The sequence below is a fragment of the Protopterus annectens genome, chromosome 9.part0 (assembly GCF_019279795.1).
Source record: "Protopterus annectens isolate FY-2018-M chromosome 9.part0, PAN1.0, whole genome shotgun sequence".
Classification (NCBI taxonomy): Eukaryota; Metazoa; Chordata; order Ceratodontiformes; family Protopteridae; genus Protopterus; species Protopterus annectens.
Genome location: NC_056743.1, coordinates 914236654 through 914250564, shown reverse-complemented (window position 1 = coordinate 914250564; position 13911 = coordinate 914236654). Strand labels below are relative to the sequence as shown.

The 13911-nt window shown below is 48.2% G+C and overlaps 1 protein-coding gene across 2 annotated transcripts in view; it reads left to right on the top strand.

Moving 5' to 3' along the window:
• STAT6 (signal transducer and activator of transcription 6) overlaps positions 1-13911 on the top strand; it is a 2965055-nt gene that overhangs the window by 2796023 nt on the left and 155121 nt on the right. The window lies entirely within an intron of this gene.

Below are 13911 nucleotides of genomic sequence, written 5' to 3'. Positions count from 1 at the left end.
TTTTCATAGAGCTATCATACTATTCATTGACTCAACTGTTTTCCTTCCAGAAATTATACAAATCCACAGTAACAGTCAAGTACAAATAGTGACACTATAAAATCCAAGTATTTGAGGTCAATTGCTTTCTTGCAATGTTTACTGACTACACAAGTAACTGAACATACAGTAAAGAGTTAACTCTAAATGGCTGCATAGCTGTCAAGTAATTCTGTGAAAATCTCCCATATGCAGCTGTCTTTCCTTTTTCTGATTCTCTTGCATATGCCTTACGTTTTTTGAATCCTTCTTTTGTTTTGCATACAGTTTTATCTTCAGGAGTTGTTACTGTCACCATTTAATTGAAGAAGACTTCTTCAGTCTGCCCTTTGGCCAGCCATCGTCAAAAGCTGCTGATTACCTTACCTCACACTATTAATTTCTGGATGTGTATTAGATTCACTTAACCTTCTGTTGCATTAGATTAACTAGGCCAAATTTCTACTTTTTGTTTGGGTAATCATTCTGCAGTTCCTCATCAGCTTAGTACATGCAGACCTTTAATGAGTAACAGTCCTTCCCTGAGGTAGGAAGTGGAGTAGACTTTGATATGAATGCTATGTACTTACCCATAATGATGGTTCTGTTTTGTCTGTTTCTGTCCTTCCTAACTGAATGGGTCTTTGGATCTGACTTTGGCCTCTTCAGATTTTTTGGATCCACAGCTCAGACTCCTCCCCTTACCCATAATCCCCTCCTAGCAGCATTACCTCATTTCAAGTTTGCCTGTGACCCCATAACATCAAAACTGTAATAGTGATAGTAATACATATGAAGCTTAGAAAACTAGGGAATAGAAGTGCATCTGCTCTGGAGCTGAAAACAGAATTAGACATGGCTCAGAAAGCAAACCATAGTGTCATACCAGAAGACCATAATGTAAGGACTTCCATAAAATGGAAGTGGGAAGGATGGAGGGAAATTGAAGAAGAACAGAAACAGACAATGTACAACAATCGTTATGATAAGGACATAACTTTTGTATCTGATGTCGTTTCTTTTCACTCCTCAACAGATGGGACAGAGTCCCCAGCAACCTAGCCTATACACTAGTCTCATGGAAGGATATTTTGGGGGACCATGGAACAAAATGCCATCCTATTCTTGTTGACAAATCTAATATATAATAAGTGATGCAAGTGTGAACATTTGACCATGTGGCAGCAGTACAGATGTCATCAACTGAGGCCCTAGAAAAGGAGGCCTTGGAAGAAGAAATGCATCTAGTTGAATAAAACTTTGGTGGCTTAGGTAATGACAAATATTTATCTTTATTTACACAAGAGATACATTAAGTCAGCCATCTAGCTAGAAATACATTTGAAACACCTTTACCCATTTTAATTTTAGAAAAGGAGACAAAAAGCTAATCTGTCTTCCTGAAGGTTTTGGTTAGGTGAAGATAGAAATGCAACTGTCTATGTACATCCAACAAATGGAGCTACTCTGCTTTATTTTAAAATTATGGAAAGAACTGGCAAATTAATGCTTTGATTACGAAAGGTCTCCATAGCCACTTTAGGAAGAAAGGAAGGATTAGTGTGTAACGTTACCCAGTCATTGTAAAAGACAATGTACAGAGGTTTGCAAGACAGAGCTTGGAGTACTGACACACTTCAAGCTGAATGGATAGCAACTAGAAACAGTGTCACCTAAGTAGTGGGTTCAAAAGGTGGCTGAATTAAGGTTTGGACTAAAATAGTCACATTCCATGGGGGCAGAAGGATCCTTAAGATGGTGTGTGACAAGGAAGGTGCCCCTCAGAAAAGCTTTAGATAATTTCAGAGAAGCCAAGGTAGCATGGTTCTGTCCCACATGAAAATTTGAAATGTCACTAACTAAATTGTAATGGTGGAGTAACTAGCTCCTTCGTGAAAAATGAAAGCTAGGAAATCCAATACTGCTGGAATAAGGGCTGAAAAAGAATCCAGATTTCTCTGTGAGGCCCAAATAGAGAATTGTTTCCAGATTCCGGCGTGTAGCTTGCAAGACATTTCCCTGCAAGCTACATCGCCGAAACCAAACGGCTGCAGCAGCACTTTGCCGTAGTGCAATTTGGCTGAAAAGCATAGCCGCTGCAGCTGTAATCTATGAATGGGCAGTACAGATGGATGTGACGATTTTCTTTCATTCATGAATGCATTTATTTAATTATTTATTTATTTTGTTGTCAGACCGACAACAAAATAAATAAATAATTAAATAAATGCATTCCTTGAATGAGAAGAAGGAATGCGTTACACATCCCGTAGGTTCATAGGTTCATAGATTAGTACTAGGCTAACTGCACTTGCGAGCCATTTTTAAGCCTAGCCAATTATCCCTTGTGAGACTCAAACCCTGCACCTTGTGTTTATAAGGCAAACACCTTAAACATTAGTCCACCCTTCCAACCCCGTATGGCTGTATCTGCCCGTTCATAGATTACAGCTGCAGCGGCTATGCTTTTCAGCCAAATTGCACTACGGCAAAGTGCTGCTGCAGCCGTTTGGTTTCGGCGATGTAGCTCGCAGGGAAATGTCTTGCGAGCTACATGCCGGAATTTAGAAGTTATGTACTCACCATAACGTTCCATCTGAGTAGGTAGTTCATTTGTCTGCAACCTGTGGGTTACGGATCCGATATCGGATCCGAGCCGGCAACTTGTTTCAAGCTAATGGATCCGAGCTCCTAGCTCCTCCCTTCACCCATAATCTCCTGCTAACCCTCCATGACCTCAGATCGAGTTTGCCTCTCAATATATATCCAACAAAGGATATCTAACAACTATAGATCTGAAGAAGGTCAGGGGGAAGGAGGGGGGGATGGTTGCAGACAAATGAACTACCTACTCAGATGGAACGTTATGGTGAGTACATAACTTCTAAATCTGAAGTAGGATGTTCATTTGTCAGCAACCTGTGGGACAGAGTCCCCAGCTACCTGTACCCTGGGTGGCCATCATGGAAGGATATTACGAAGCACCGCAGAGCCAAAGGATGCTCTCCCTCTAGAAAGCAGGTCTAGCTTGTAGTGGTTGATAAAGGTATGAGATGAAGCCCAAGTGGCTGAAGAACAAATATCATCCAAAGGAACTCTAGACTTGAAAGCCGCAGAAGTAGAAATGGAGCGGGTGGAATGAGCACAAACTCCTTCTGGTGCGGGTCTACCCGAGGCTTGATAAGCCAGTAGGATACATTGGGAAATCCAGCGAGATAAAGATACTTTAGAGATAGCTTTCCCCAAGTTAAATTTGGCAAAGGAAACGAACAGCTGGTCAGATTGTCTATGGCCAGCTGTCCTATGAGTATAAAAATGAAGCTGCCTATGAACATCCAGTGAGTGCAGCTTGTATTCACCCTTATTTTGATATTTAGGGAAGAAAACCGGTAAATTTATGGATTGGTTTATGTTGGTTTCTGATGCTATCTTGGGAAGAAAGGAGGGATTGATCCTGAGGTACACTCTATCAGGGTGAAAAATCAGATATGGAGGCTTCACAGAAAGAGCCTGAAGTTCCGACACTCTTTTCGCTGAAGTAATGGCTACAAGGAATGCTGTTGACAAGAATTTGAGATCCACTGAAGCAGCGGGTTCAAAGGGTGGAGCAGTCAAGGCTTGAAGAACTAAAGTAAGATCCCATGGGGGTACGGCTTCTTTTACAGGGGGTCTAAGTAAAAAGGTACCCTTGAGAAAGGTTTTACACAATTTGGCTGACATCAAGGGCCCTGTATCATGTCCCACATGATAATGAGAAATGGCTGCCAATTGCACTTTGACAGTTGAACAACTAGCGCCTTCCTGAAAGAGTTCAGTTAGGAAGTCTAAAATGGATGGAAGAGGAGCCGTAAAGAGATCTAGATCGCGGCACTCTGCCCAGATGGAAAAACGTTTCCATTTACTGTGATACACTTTCCTGGTGGAGGGCTTATGCACTGCCACGAGGATGGCTTTGACTGGTGAAGAGATACTGGGAGTCCTAACTAGGAGTGGAACTGGAGCAACCAAGCTGTCAGTTTCAGATTGTCCAGGTTTGGAGTTGGCAAGTCCAACGGATGGGAGATGAGATCCGGAATGGGATCTAGAATCCAAGGGTGATTCACAAGGTGAGACCATAGGTAAGGGAACCAAATTTGTCGAGGCCAGAATGGGGCAATGAGAATCATCTTGCTCCCCAACCTCGAGGCTTTCTGTAAGAGTTGTATCATCATTGGAAGAGGAGGATAGGCATAGAGTAGACTGGGTGGCCAAGCATGCACCAGAGCATCTCTTGGAGATTCTCCTGGTGGGGGGATTAGAGCGTAGAAATTGTCGCATTTGGTGTTTGATGAAGATGCAAAAAGATCGCAGCAGGGTTGCCCCCATGTTGCGAATATCTGCTTCTCTACTAGAGGATTGAGAGACCACTCGTAAGGGGTAAGAAGGGTGTGACTGAGCTTGTCCGCTAGGATGTTGGTCCTCCCCAGAATGTGCATTGCAATCAGAAAGCGGTTGGTGGAGATCACCCATTCCCACACTCTCATGGCTTCACGGCAAAGAGGATAAGATCTGGTTCCCCCCTGTTTGTTGATATACCAGACCACTGACATGTTGTCCAAGTGAATTGCAATTGTTCCTGCGGGGAGGAAGCTCTGAAGTGCTTGCAACGCCAACAGCACCGCTCTCATCTCCAGAACGTTGATATGCAGGTAGGTCTCTGTATCGTTCCACGTGCCTTGGACTGTCCTGCCTGAATAATGCCCCCCCCACCCGAGGCGGGAAGCGTCCGTGGTCACCGTGACGATAGGGGGAGAGGTGCAGAAGGGACGGCCCATATGGAAGTTCGATGCTTGGAGCCACCATAGTAGTGCCCTTTTGCAAGCCTTGCTGACAGCAATGGGATGGTGGAGAGAAAGGGATAGGAAGGACCATTGCACTAACAGAGTCCATTGCAGGACTCGCATGTTCAAACGGACGCATGGAAGGAGTGTAATCGCTGCCGCCATGGGGCCTAGTGCCCTCAGGATCAATTCCGCTGGTGAAGCCCCTGAATGAAGGATAGCCCGCACATGAAGTTGTAGGTTTCTGATTCTCTTGGCAGTTAGGAAGGCTCGCAAATCTCTGGTGTCTATTCTGGCACCTATGAATTCTATGATCTGTGTTGGAGCCAGTAGAGATTTGCCGACATTGATAGTAATGCCTAGTTGTGGGGCTAGATGGAGAAAGAAGTCTCTGGCCGAGCAAAGTAGATACCTTGTTGGTGCGGTCAGGAGCCAGTCGTCCAGGTACGGAAAGACCTGAATTCCCTGGAGTCTCAGGTGGGCCGCAATCACTGCTAACACTTTGGTGAACACCCTGGGGGCTGTGGTGAGGCCAAAGGGAAGGACCTTGAACTGGTAGTGACTGGCTCCCAGCCGGAAGCGAAGGAACCTCCTGGATTGTTTGTCTATTAAGATGTGGTAATACGCATCCTTGAGGTCTATAGAGCACATCCAATCGTTCTCCCTCAAAAGGGGGAGAGTAGATTGAAGAGTGACCATTCGGAATTTTTCCTTGGTTACTGACAGGTTCAAGCGGGAAAGGTCTAGGATGGGTCTCAGGTCCCACATCTTTTTTGGCACCAAAAAGAACCTGGAGTAGAACCCTAATCTGAGCTGGTCTTGGGGGACGGGCTGGATGGCTCTTTTTCTTAGCAGCTGCTGTATTTCTGCGGCTGCGGCCTCCCTCTGATCGGGTGGTACATCGGGGAGGTTCTTGGATTGGGGGACATGTAGTATTGGTATTTTGTACCCTCTGGATATAATGCGAAGCACCCAGCGGTCTGTTGTGATGGACTCCCATGCCGCTAGATGTTTCGAAAAACGCCCCCCGACTGCCTCCAGAGTGGAGCAGCCAGGCAACCCCTCAGGGCAGCTGCGCGGGCCGCTCAGAGAAAGGTTCTCTGGACCCAAAGTTTGTCAAAGCCCCTCTGCCCCTAGGGCGACGTCCTCCCTGTCCACCTCTGCCACGGTAGGACTGGTTGTCTGACGCTGGTTGGGAATGTTGTGATTTCTGGAACCACATCTTCTTCTGACCCTTTTGGTTCCTTGAAAAGGACCGCTGGGGAGCAGAGAAGCAGACAACGTCTTCCCGTCCTTCTCACTCTGGACAAGTGTCTCGTGTACTGTTTTGCCAAATAGGGCAGAACCATCAAAGGAGGCGTTCGCAAAGGACACTTTAAAGGGCTCCGTAAAGTCACAATGATGGAGCTAGGCCTGACGTCTCATGACTAGGCCTGCTCTGCTAGCCCTAGCGGCTCCCTCTGTGGCGTGGGACAACAGCCGCATAGAGGTGTTTGAAATAGATCTCAGAGTGGCCATTCAGGTGGAGTACAATTGTTTATCCTCCTCCGACATGGACTCAGGGGGGGATGCAGCGTATTCTTTGATAATATCCCGCTGCTTCCTGATGACGTGCCATATAGTTCAGAGACCTTACTGAGAAGGTCGCTGAACTAAAGACTCGCTTCCCTAAGCGATCCATCAAACAGGACTCTTTGCTCGGTGGATGGACTGAGGGACTCTCCTGAGCCAATTCCCTCTTTGTGGCTGCCGCCGTCAACATGGCATCTACAGGGGGGCCATTACTCCAATGTGACCGGTCTGAGGGGGGGCTAAGAATCCTATCCGGTCGCTTTGGTATTGGCTCCACGGTGTCCGGATCCTTCTACGCCCTGGTGGTAATGAGGTCCACCAGGGAGTCGGCTGGAGGGGACACCCAGGAGGTAGATGGGCCTGCCTCAAATGCCTCCAGAAACACGGACTCGTCAGAGGAAGACTTAGGGGCAGACCACCCACCTCTGATTCTCAGCATCTCCATGATGTCTCCAAAGGAGACATCCTCAGGGGGCGATCTTGGGGAGCCTTCCCCTTCCTCCAAGTCCGTGTCCTCAGTTAAGGACTCAGGGGAGTCCACGTGCCTCCTTTTGCACTTATGCTTGCGGGAGCTTCCTCGGGGGGACTGTCCGAGGAGGCCTCGCCAGCAACATCTTGTTCCAATGGAACTATCTGTGACATCGAAGCAGGGTGTCCCTTTGGCCGGGTGATGGAAGCCTGGCCCAGCAGAGAGGGAGTGCAGGGAGGAGTCGATGAAAGGACCGGGGGTCCGGATGCTCTCAACAGAGCCCTCTCCACATCGAATGCCGAGAGAGAGCCATTCTCCAATGGATCCGAAAGTCAGCTCCCACTGGATCCGATGAAGGGATCGGAGCCGGCCGAGACCGTCGGATGCGAGGGACAAGTGTGCTCCGACCTGGATGGAGCCAAAGGCACACTGAATCCCCCGGATCCGAAGCTCGGACCACGGCTCCGAAAGGTCGGATCCGACAGGCTCGAGGGCAGGGTCGGATCCAAAGTACCAAGTACTGTCGGCGCCGACCCACCCGGCTCCAAGGCTGCTCGGCTCGAAGGCCCAACCCGGTAGCGGGTCGGAGAAGGAGCAATTGGGTGGAAAAAGGTGTCGAGCTCCCCCTGAGGGGAGGCAGAGCACTCCATCTGCAGCTGGACCTGGATGAATCTTCGCATCACCCGTCCAAGTCTGCATCTGATAAACTCAAGGTAGATCTGGAGAAGGCCAACGGGGCGGGCCTGGAATGCCGACTCGATGACCTCGATGGAGATTGGGTCTCCTCCTCCTCGGGCCCCGGGGAGAAAGAAGGGGATCGGAGCCGAGGAGGAGGAGACCTAGAAGCAGTGGAGGGAGAAGCCCGCTTAGCTGGCGGGGCCGAAATGGAGGTCTCGGCCCGCTTGTGGTGCTTCTCCTCCGCTTTCCTCCTGGCCTCCCTGTCCTCCGACACTTTAGCGGGAGTTTGAGTCCCAGTCGGAGGCAGGGGGGCAGGAGTGGCAGCCACCACAGGCTGTGGTGGAGCCACGGGAGTAGCAGAGGTAGCGGTGGCCAAGCTGAACGGGGTAAAGTCCCGCCTGACCAGCTTCAACCTCCGTTCTTTCAGTGCCCTGGGGTTGAACGCTGCACAGATAGTACAGCCCGAGGTGAGGTGTTCAACCCCAAGGCACCCGAACACACAGTGTGGCCATCAGCCTAGGAGAGCTTATGGCCACACTCGGTACATTTAGAAAATATGGCTTTTGGGGCCTCAGCCATTCCCTTTTTTTTTTTCTTTAAACTAAAAAAGAAAAACAACTACACACACACACAGGCCCCAAAAGACACGCAACAAACACTCACACATTAGCGACCAGTGAAGGGAGGGTACTAATCAAAAAAAAAAAAAAGGAACCTAACTCAGACACACTTTAAAAGTATTAATTTAAACTAAAAAAGAAATTCCTGACGAAAAGTACTTAGAAAAAGGTAACTTTTTCTTCACTTATCTGACGAGCTCAACAAGGATCCAGCCATCACAAGCACGGCAAACTAGATCTGAGGTCATGGAGGGTTAGCAGGGGATTATGGGTGAAGGGAGGAGCTAGGAGCTCGGATCCATTAGCTTGAAACAAGTTGCCGGCTCGGATCCGATATCGGACCCGTAACCCACAGGTTGCTGACAAATGAACATCCTACTTCAGATCCATTGTTTCCATTTACTCATAAACTTTTCTGATGGATAGTCTCTGGGATGAAGTGAGAATATGAATCACTTGGGAAGACTGCCTGGATTGACTAGTCATCATAGAAAGTGGAGTAAACTAGATGTAAAGTGTCACCCCTTCCTTTTTCAAATTCCAAAAATTCTGGAACCACATCTTCTTCTGACCCTTTTGGTTCCTTGAAAAGGACCGCTGGGGAGCAGAGAAGCAGACAACGTCTTCCCGTCCTTCTCACTCTGGACAAGTGTCTCGTGTACTGTTTTGCCAAATAGGGCAGAACCATCAAAGGAGGCGTTCGCAAAGGACACTTTAAAGGGCTCCGTAAAGTCACAATGATGGAGCTAGGCCTGACGTCTCATGACTAGGCCTGCTCTGCTAGCCCTAGCGGCTCCCTCTGTGGCGTGGGACAACAGCCGCATAGAGGTGTTTGAAATAGATCTCAGAGTGGCCATTCAGGTGGAGTACAATTGTTTATCCTCCTCCGACATGGACTCAGGGGGGGATGCAGCGTATTCTTTGATAATATCCCGCTGCTTCCTGATGACGTGCCATATAGTTCAGAGACCTTACTGAGAAGGTCGCTGAACTAAAGACTCGCTTCCCTAAGCGATCCATCAAACAGGACTCTTTGCTCGGTGGATGGACTGAGGGACTCTCCTGAGCCAATTCCCTCTTTGTGGCTGCCGCCGTCAACATGGCATCTACAGGGGGGCCATTACTCCAATGTGACCGGTCTGAGGGGGGGCTAAGAATCCTATCCGGTCGCTTTGGTATTGGCTCCACGGTGTCCGGATCCTTCTACGCCCTGGTGGTAATGAGGTCCACCAGGGAGTCGGCTGGAGGGGACACCCAGGAGGTAGATGGGCCTGCCTCAAATGCCTCCAGAAACACGGACTCGTCAGAGGAAGACTTAGGGGCAGACCACCCACCTCTGATTCTCAGCATCTCCATGATGTCTCCAAAGGAGACATCCTCAGAAGCGATCTTGGGGAGCCTTCCCCTTCCTCCAAGTCCGTGTCCTCAGTTAAGGACTCAGGGGAGTCCACGTGCCTCCTTTTGCACTTATGCTTGCGGGGAGCTTCCTCGGGGGGACTGTCCGAGGAGGCCTCGCCAGCAACATCTTGTTCCAATGGAACTATCTGTGACATCGAAGCAGGGTGTCCCTTTGGCCGGGTGATGGAAGCCTGGCCCAGCAGAGAGGGAGTGCAGGGAGGAGTCGATGAAAGGACCGGGGGTCCGGATGCTCTCAACAGAGCCCTCTCCACATCGAATGCCGAGAGAGAGCCATTCTCCAATGGATCCGAAAGTCAGCTCCCACTCGGATCCGATGAAGGGATCGGAGCCGGCGCCGAGACCGTCGGATCCGAGGGACAAGTGTGCTCCGACCTGGATGGAGCCAAAGGCACACTGAATCCCCCGGATCCGAAGCTCGGACCACGGCTCCGAAAGGTCGGATCCGACAGGCTCGAGGGCAGGGTCGGATCCAAAGTACCAAGTACTGTCGGCGCCGACCCACCCCCGGCTCCAAGGCTGCTCGGCTCCGAGCGCTCCGAACCCGGGTAGCGGGTCGGAGAAGGAGCAATTGGGTGGAAAAAAGGTGTCGAGCTCCCCCCCTGAGGGGGGGGGGGAGGCAAGAGCACTCCCATCTGCAGCTGGACCTGGATGAATCTTCGCATCACCCGGTCCAAGTCTGCATCTGATAAACTGAAGGTAGATCTCGAGAAGGCCACCGAGGCAGGCCTGGAATGCCGCCTCGATGACCTTGATGGAGATTGGGTCTCCTCCTCCTCGGGCCCCGGGGAGAAAGAAGGGGATCGGAGCCGAGGAGGAGGAGACCTAGAAGCAGTGGAGGGAGAAGCCCGCTTAGCTGGCGGGGCCGAAATGGAGGTCTCGGCCCGCCGCTTGTGGTGCTTCTCCCTCCGTTTCTCCCTCCTGGCCTCCCTGTCCTCCGACACTTTAGCGGGAGTTTGAGTCCCAGTCGGAGGCAGGGGGGCAGGAGTGGCAGCCACCACAGGCTGTGGTGGAGCCACGGGAGTAGCAGAGGTAGCGGTGGCCGAAGCTGAATCCGGGGGTAAAAGTCCCGCCGGGACCAGCTTCAACCTCCGTTCTTTCAGTGCCCTGGGGTTGAACGCTGCACAGATAGTACAGCCCGAGGTGAGGTGTTCAACCCCAAGGCACCGAACACACCGAGTGTGGCCATCAGCCTAGGAGAGCTTATGGCCACACTCGGTACATTTAGAAAATATGGCTTTTGGGGCCTCAGCCATTCCCTTTTTTTTTTTCTTTAAACTAAAAAAGAAAAACAACTACACACACACACAGGCCCCAAAAGACACGCAACAAACACTCACACATTAGCGACCAGTGAAGGGAGGGTACTAATCAAAAAAAAAAAAAAGGAACCTAACTCAGACACACTTTAAAAGTATTAATTTAAACTAAAAAAGAAATTCCTGACGAAAAGTACTTAGAAAAAGGTAACTTTTTCTTCACTTATCTGACGAGCTCAACAAGGATCCAGCCATCACAAGCACGGCAAACTAGATCTGAGGTCATGGAGGGTTAGCAGGGGATTATGGGTGAAGGGAGGAGCTAGGAGCTCGGATCCATTAGCTTGAAACAAGTTGCCGGCTCGGATCCGATATCGGACCCGTAACCCACAGGTTGCTGACAAATGAACATCCTACTTCAGATCCATTGTTTCCATTTACTCATAAACTTTTCTGATGGATAGTCTCTGGGATGAAGTGAGAATATGAATCACTTGGGAAGACTGCCTGGATTGACTAGTCATCATAGAAAGTGGAGTAACCATGTGGTCATCTTGAGAGCTTGAATGTTGGATGAGGCATTCTAGATGGATGTGATAGTAGTGTCACCACCTATCCATTTCTTTCTGGACTATCCAGAAATCAAAATGATTGGCTGGTAGTCCAGAAAGCACTGTACATCATCATCATCATCTTCTTTCGGCTGTTCCCGTTAGGGGGCACCACAGTGGATCACCCGTTTCCATTTCTTCCTGTCCTCTGCATCCTGCTCTGTCACACCAACCACCTCCATGTCCTCTCTTACCACATCCATAAACCTTATCTTAGGCCTTCCTCTTTTCCTGTTACCTGGTAGATTCATCCTTAGCATCTTTTTCCCAATATACTCAGCATCCCTCCTCAGCACATGTCCAAACCAATGTAATCCTGCCTCTCTGGCTTTGTCTCCAAACCTTCCAACCTGGGCTGACCCTCTAATATACTTATTCCTAATCCTGTCCAACATCGTCACACCCAGTGCAAATCTTAACATCTTTAACTCTGCCACATCCAGCTCCAACTCCTGCCTTTTTGTCAATGCCACTGTCTCCAACCCATATAACATAGCTGGTCTCATTACCCTTTTGTAGACCTTCCCTTTCACTCTTACAGGTACTTGTCTGTCACAAATCACTCCTGACACTCTTCTCCACCCACTCCATCCTGCCTGTACTCTCTTTTTCACCTCTCTTCCACACTCACCGTTACTCTGAACTATTGACCCCAAGTATTTAAACTAATCCACCTTCGCCACCTCTACTCCTTGCATCCTCACCATTCCTCTATCCTCCCTCTCATTCACACACATATATTCTGTCTTAGTCCTGCTGACCTTCATTCCTCTTCTCTCTAGAGCATATCTCCATCTCTCCAGGGTCTCCTCCACCTGTTCCCTACTCTCACTACAGATCACAATGTCATCTGCAAGCATCATAGTCCACGGGGACTCCTGTTTGATCTCGTCTGTCAACCTGTCCATCACCATTGCAAATAAGAAAGGGCTCACAGCTGATCTTTGATGTAACCCCACCTCCACCTTAAACGCCGCATTTGACACTCCCACCGCAGACCTCACTGCTGTCACACTACCCTCGTACATATCCTGTACCACTCTTACATATTTCTCTGACACTCCTGACTTCCTCATACAATACCACAACTCCTCTCTAGGCACCCTGTCATATGCTTTCTCCAAGTCTACAAAAACACAATGCAACTCCTCCTGACATTCTCTGTACTTCTCCATCAACACTCTCAGAGCTTTGCTGATATATTGTAACTGTTTTTTTGCATATATCTTGTTATTGCACTTGAAAATCTCAATTTGTTACTTTTAAATCTGTAATTGTTGCAAATTGTTTCTGTAGGCTGTGATAGCCGATTTATAGCATTTATAGTGTCTACTGTTCTGTTTCTCATTGTTTTCTGAAAAAAAAAAAAAAAAAATATCTCTTGTTTTCCCGCCTTACTGAGCTAGAGTAGTCCTGTTTCAGAGTTGCTGATCCCTGGACTTTGTTTGTAGTTCCTGTTACTGATTCTTTGCCTAATTTGGAAGAGAGGAAGTTCCCTTGCTTACCAGTGGGAGTGGGAAGCATTGAGCTGCCTGTTGGTCCAGTTTTGTGAGGTTTCAGCCAGTAACTTGTAGTCTATTGGTCATTTTGGGCCAGTTCCTAGCTTCTTTCAGCCCCCTGATATAAAACACGCTAAATGCGCGTTTTCCAGCTTGTACCTACTCAGCACAGATCCTCGTGGTGGCCAGCAGAGTAATCCAAGCTTCAGAGAGCTAAAAAAGCGACTTTACCTGATTTAAGTATATTTTTGTGGCTTTCCCACTTCTAATTACCTAGCGACTGTATTTCGCCTGCTTTGCTGATATATTGTAATTGTTTTTTGCATATATCTTGTTATTGCACTTGAAAATCTCAATTTGTTACTTTTAAATCTGTAATTGTTGCAAATTGTTTCTGTAGGCTGTGATAGCCGATTTATAGCATTTATAGTGTCTACTGTTCTGTTTCTCATTGTTTTCTGAAAAAAAAAAAAAAAAAAAAAAATATCTCTTGTTTTCCCGCCTTACTGAGCTAGAGTAGTCCAGTTTCAGAGTTGCTGATCCCTGGACTTTGTTTGTAGTTCCTGTTACTGATTCTTTGCCTAATTTGGAAGAGAGGAAGTTCCCTTGCTTACCAGTGGGAGTGGGAAGCATTGAGCTGCCTGTTGGTCCAGTTTTGTGAGGTTTCAGCCAATAACTTGTAGTCTATTGGTCGTTTTGGGCCAGTTCCTAGCTTCTTTCAGCCCCCTGATATAAAACACACTAAACGCGTTTTCCAGCTTGTACCTACTCAGCACAGATCCTCGTGGTGGCCAGCAGAGTAATCCAAGCTTCAGAGAGCTAAAAAAGCGACTTTACCTGATTTAAGTATATTTTTGTGGCTTTCCCACTTCTAATTACCTAGCGACTGTATTTCGCCTGCTTTGCTGATATATTGTAACTGTTTTTTTGCATACATCTTGTTATTGCA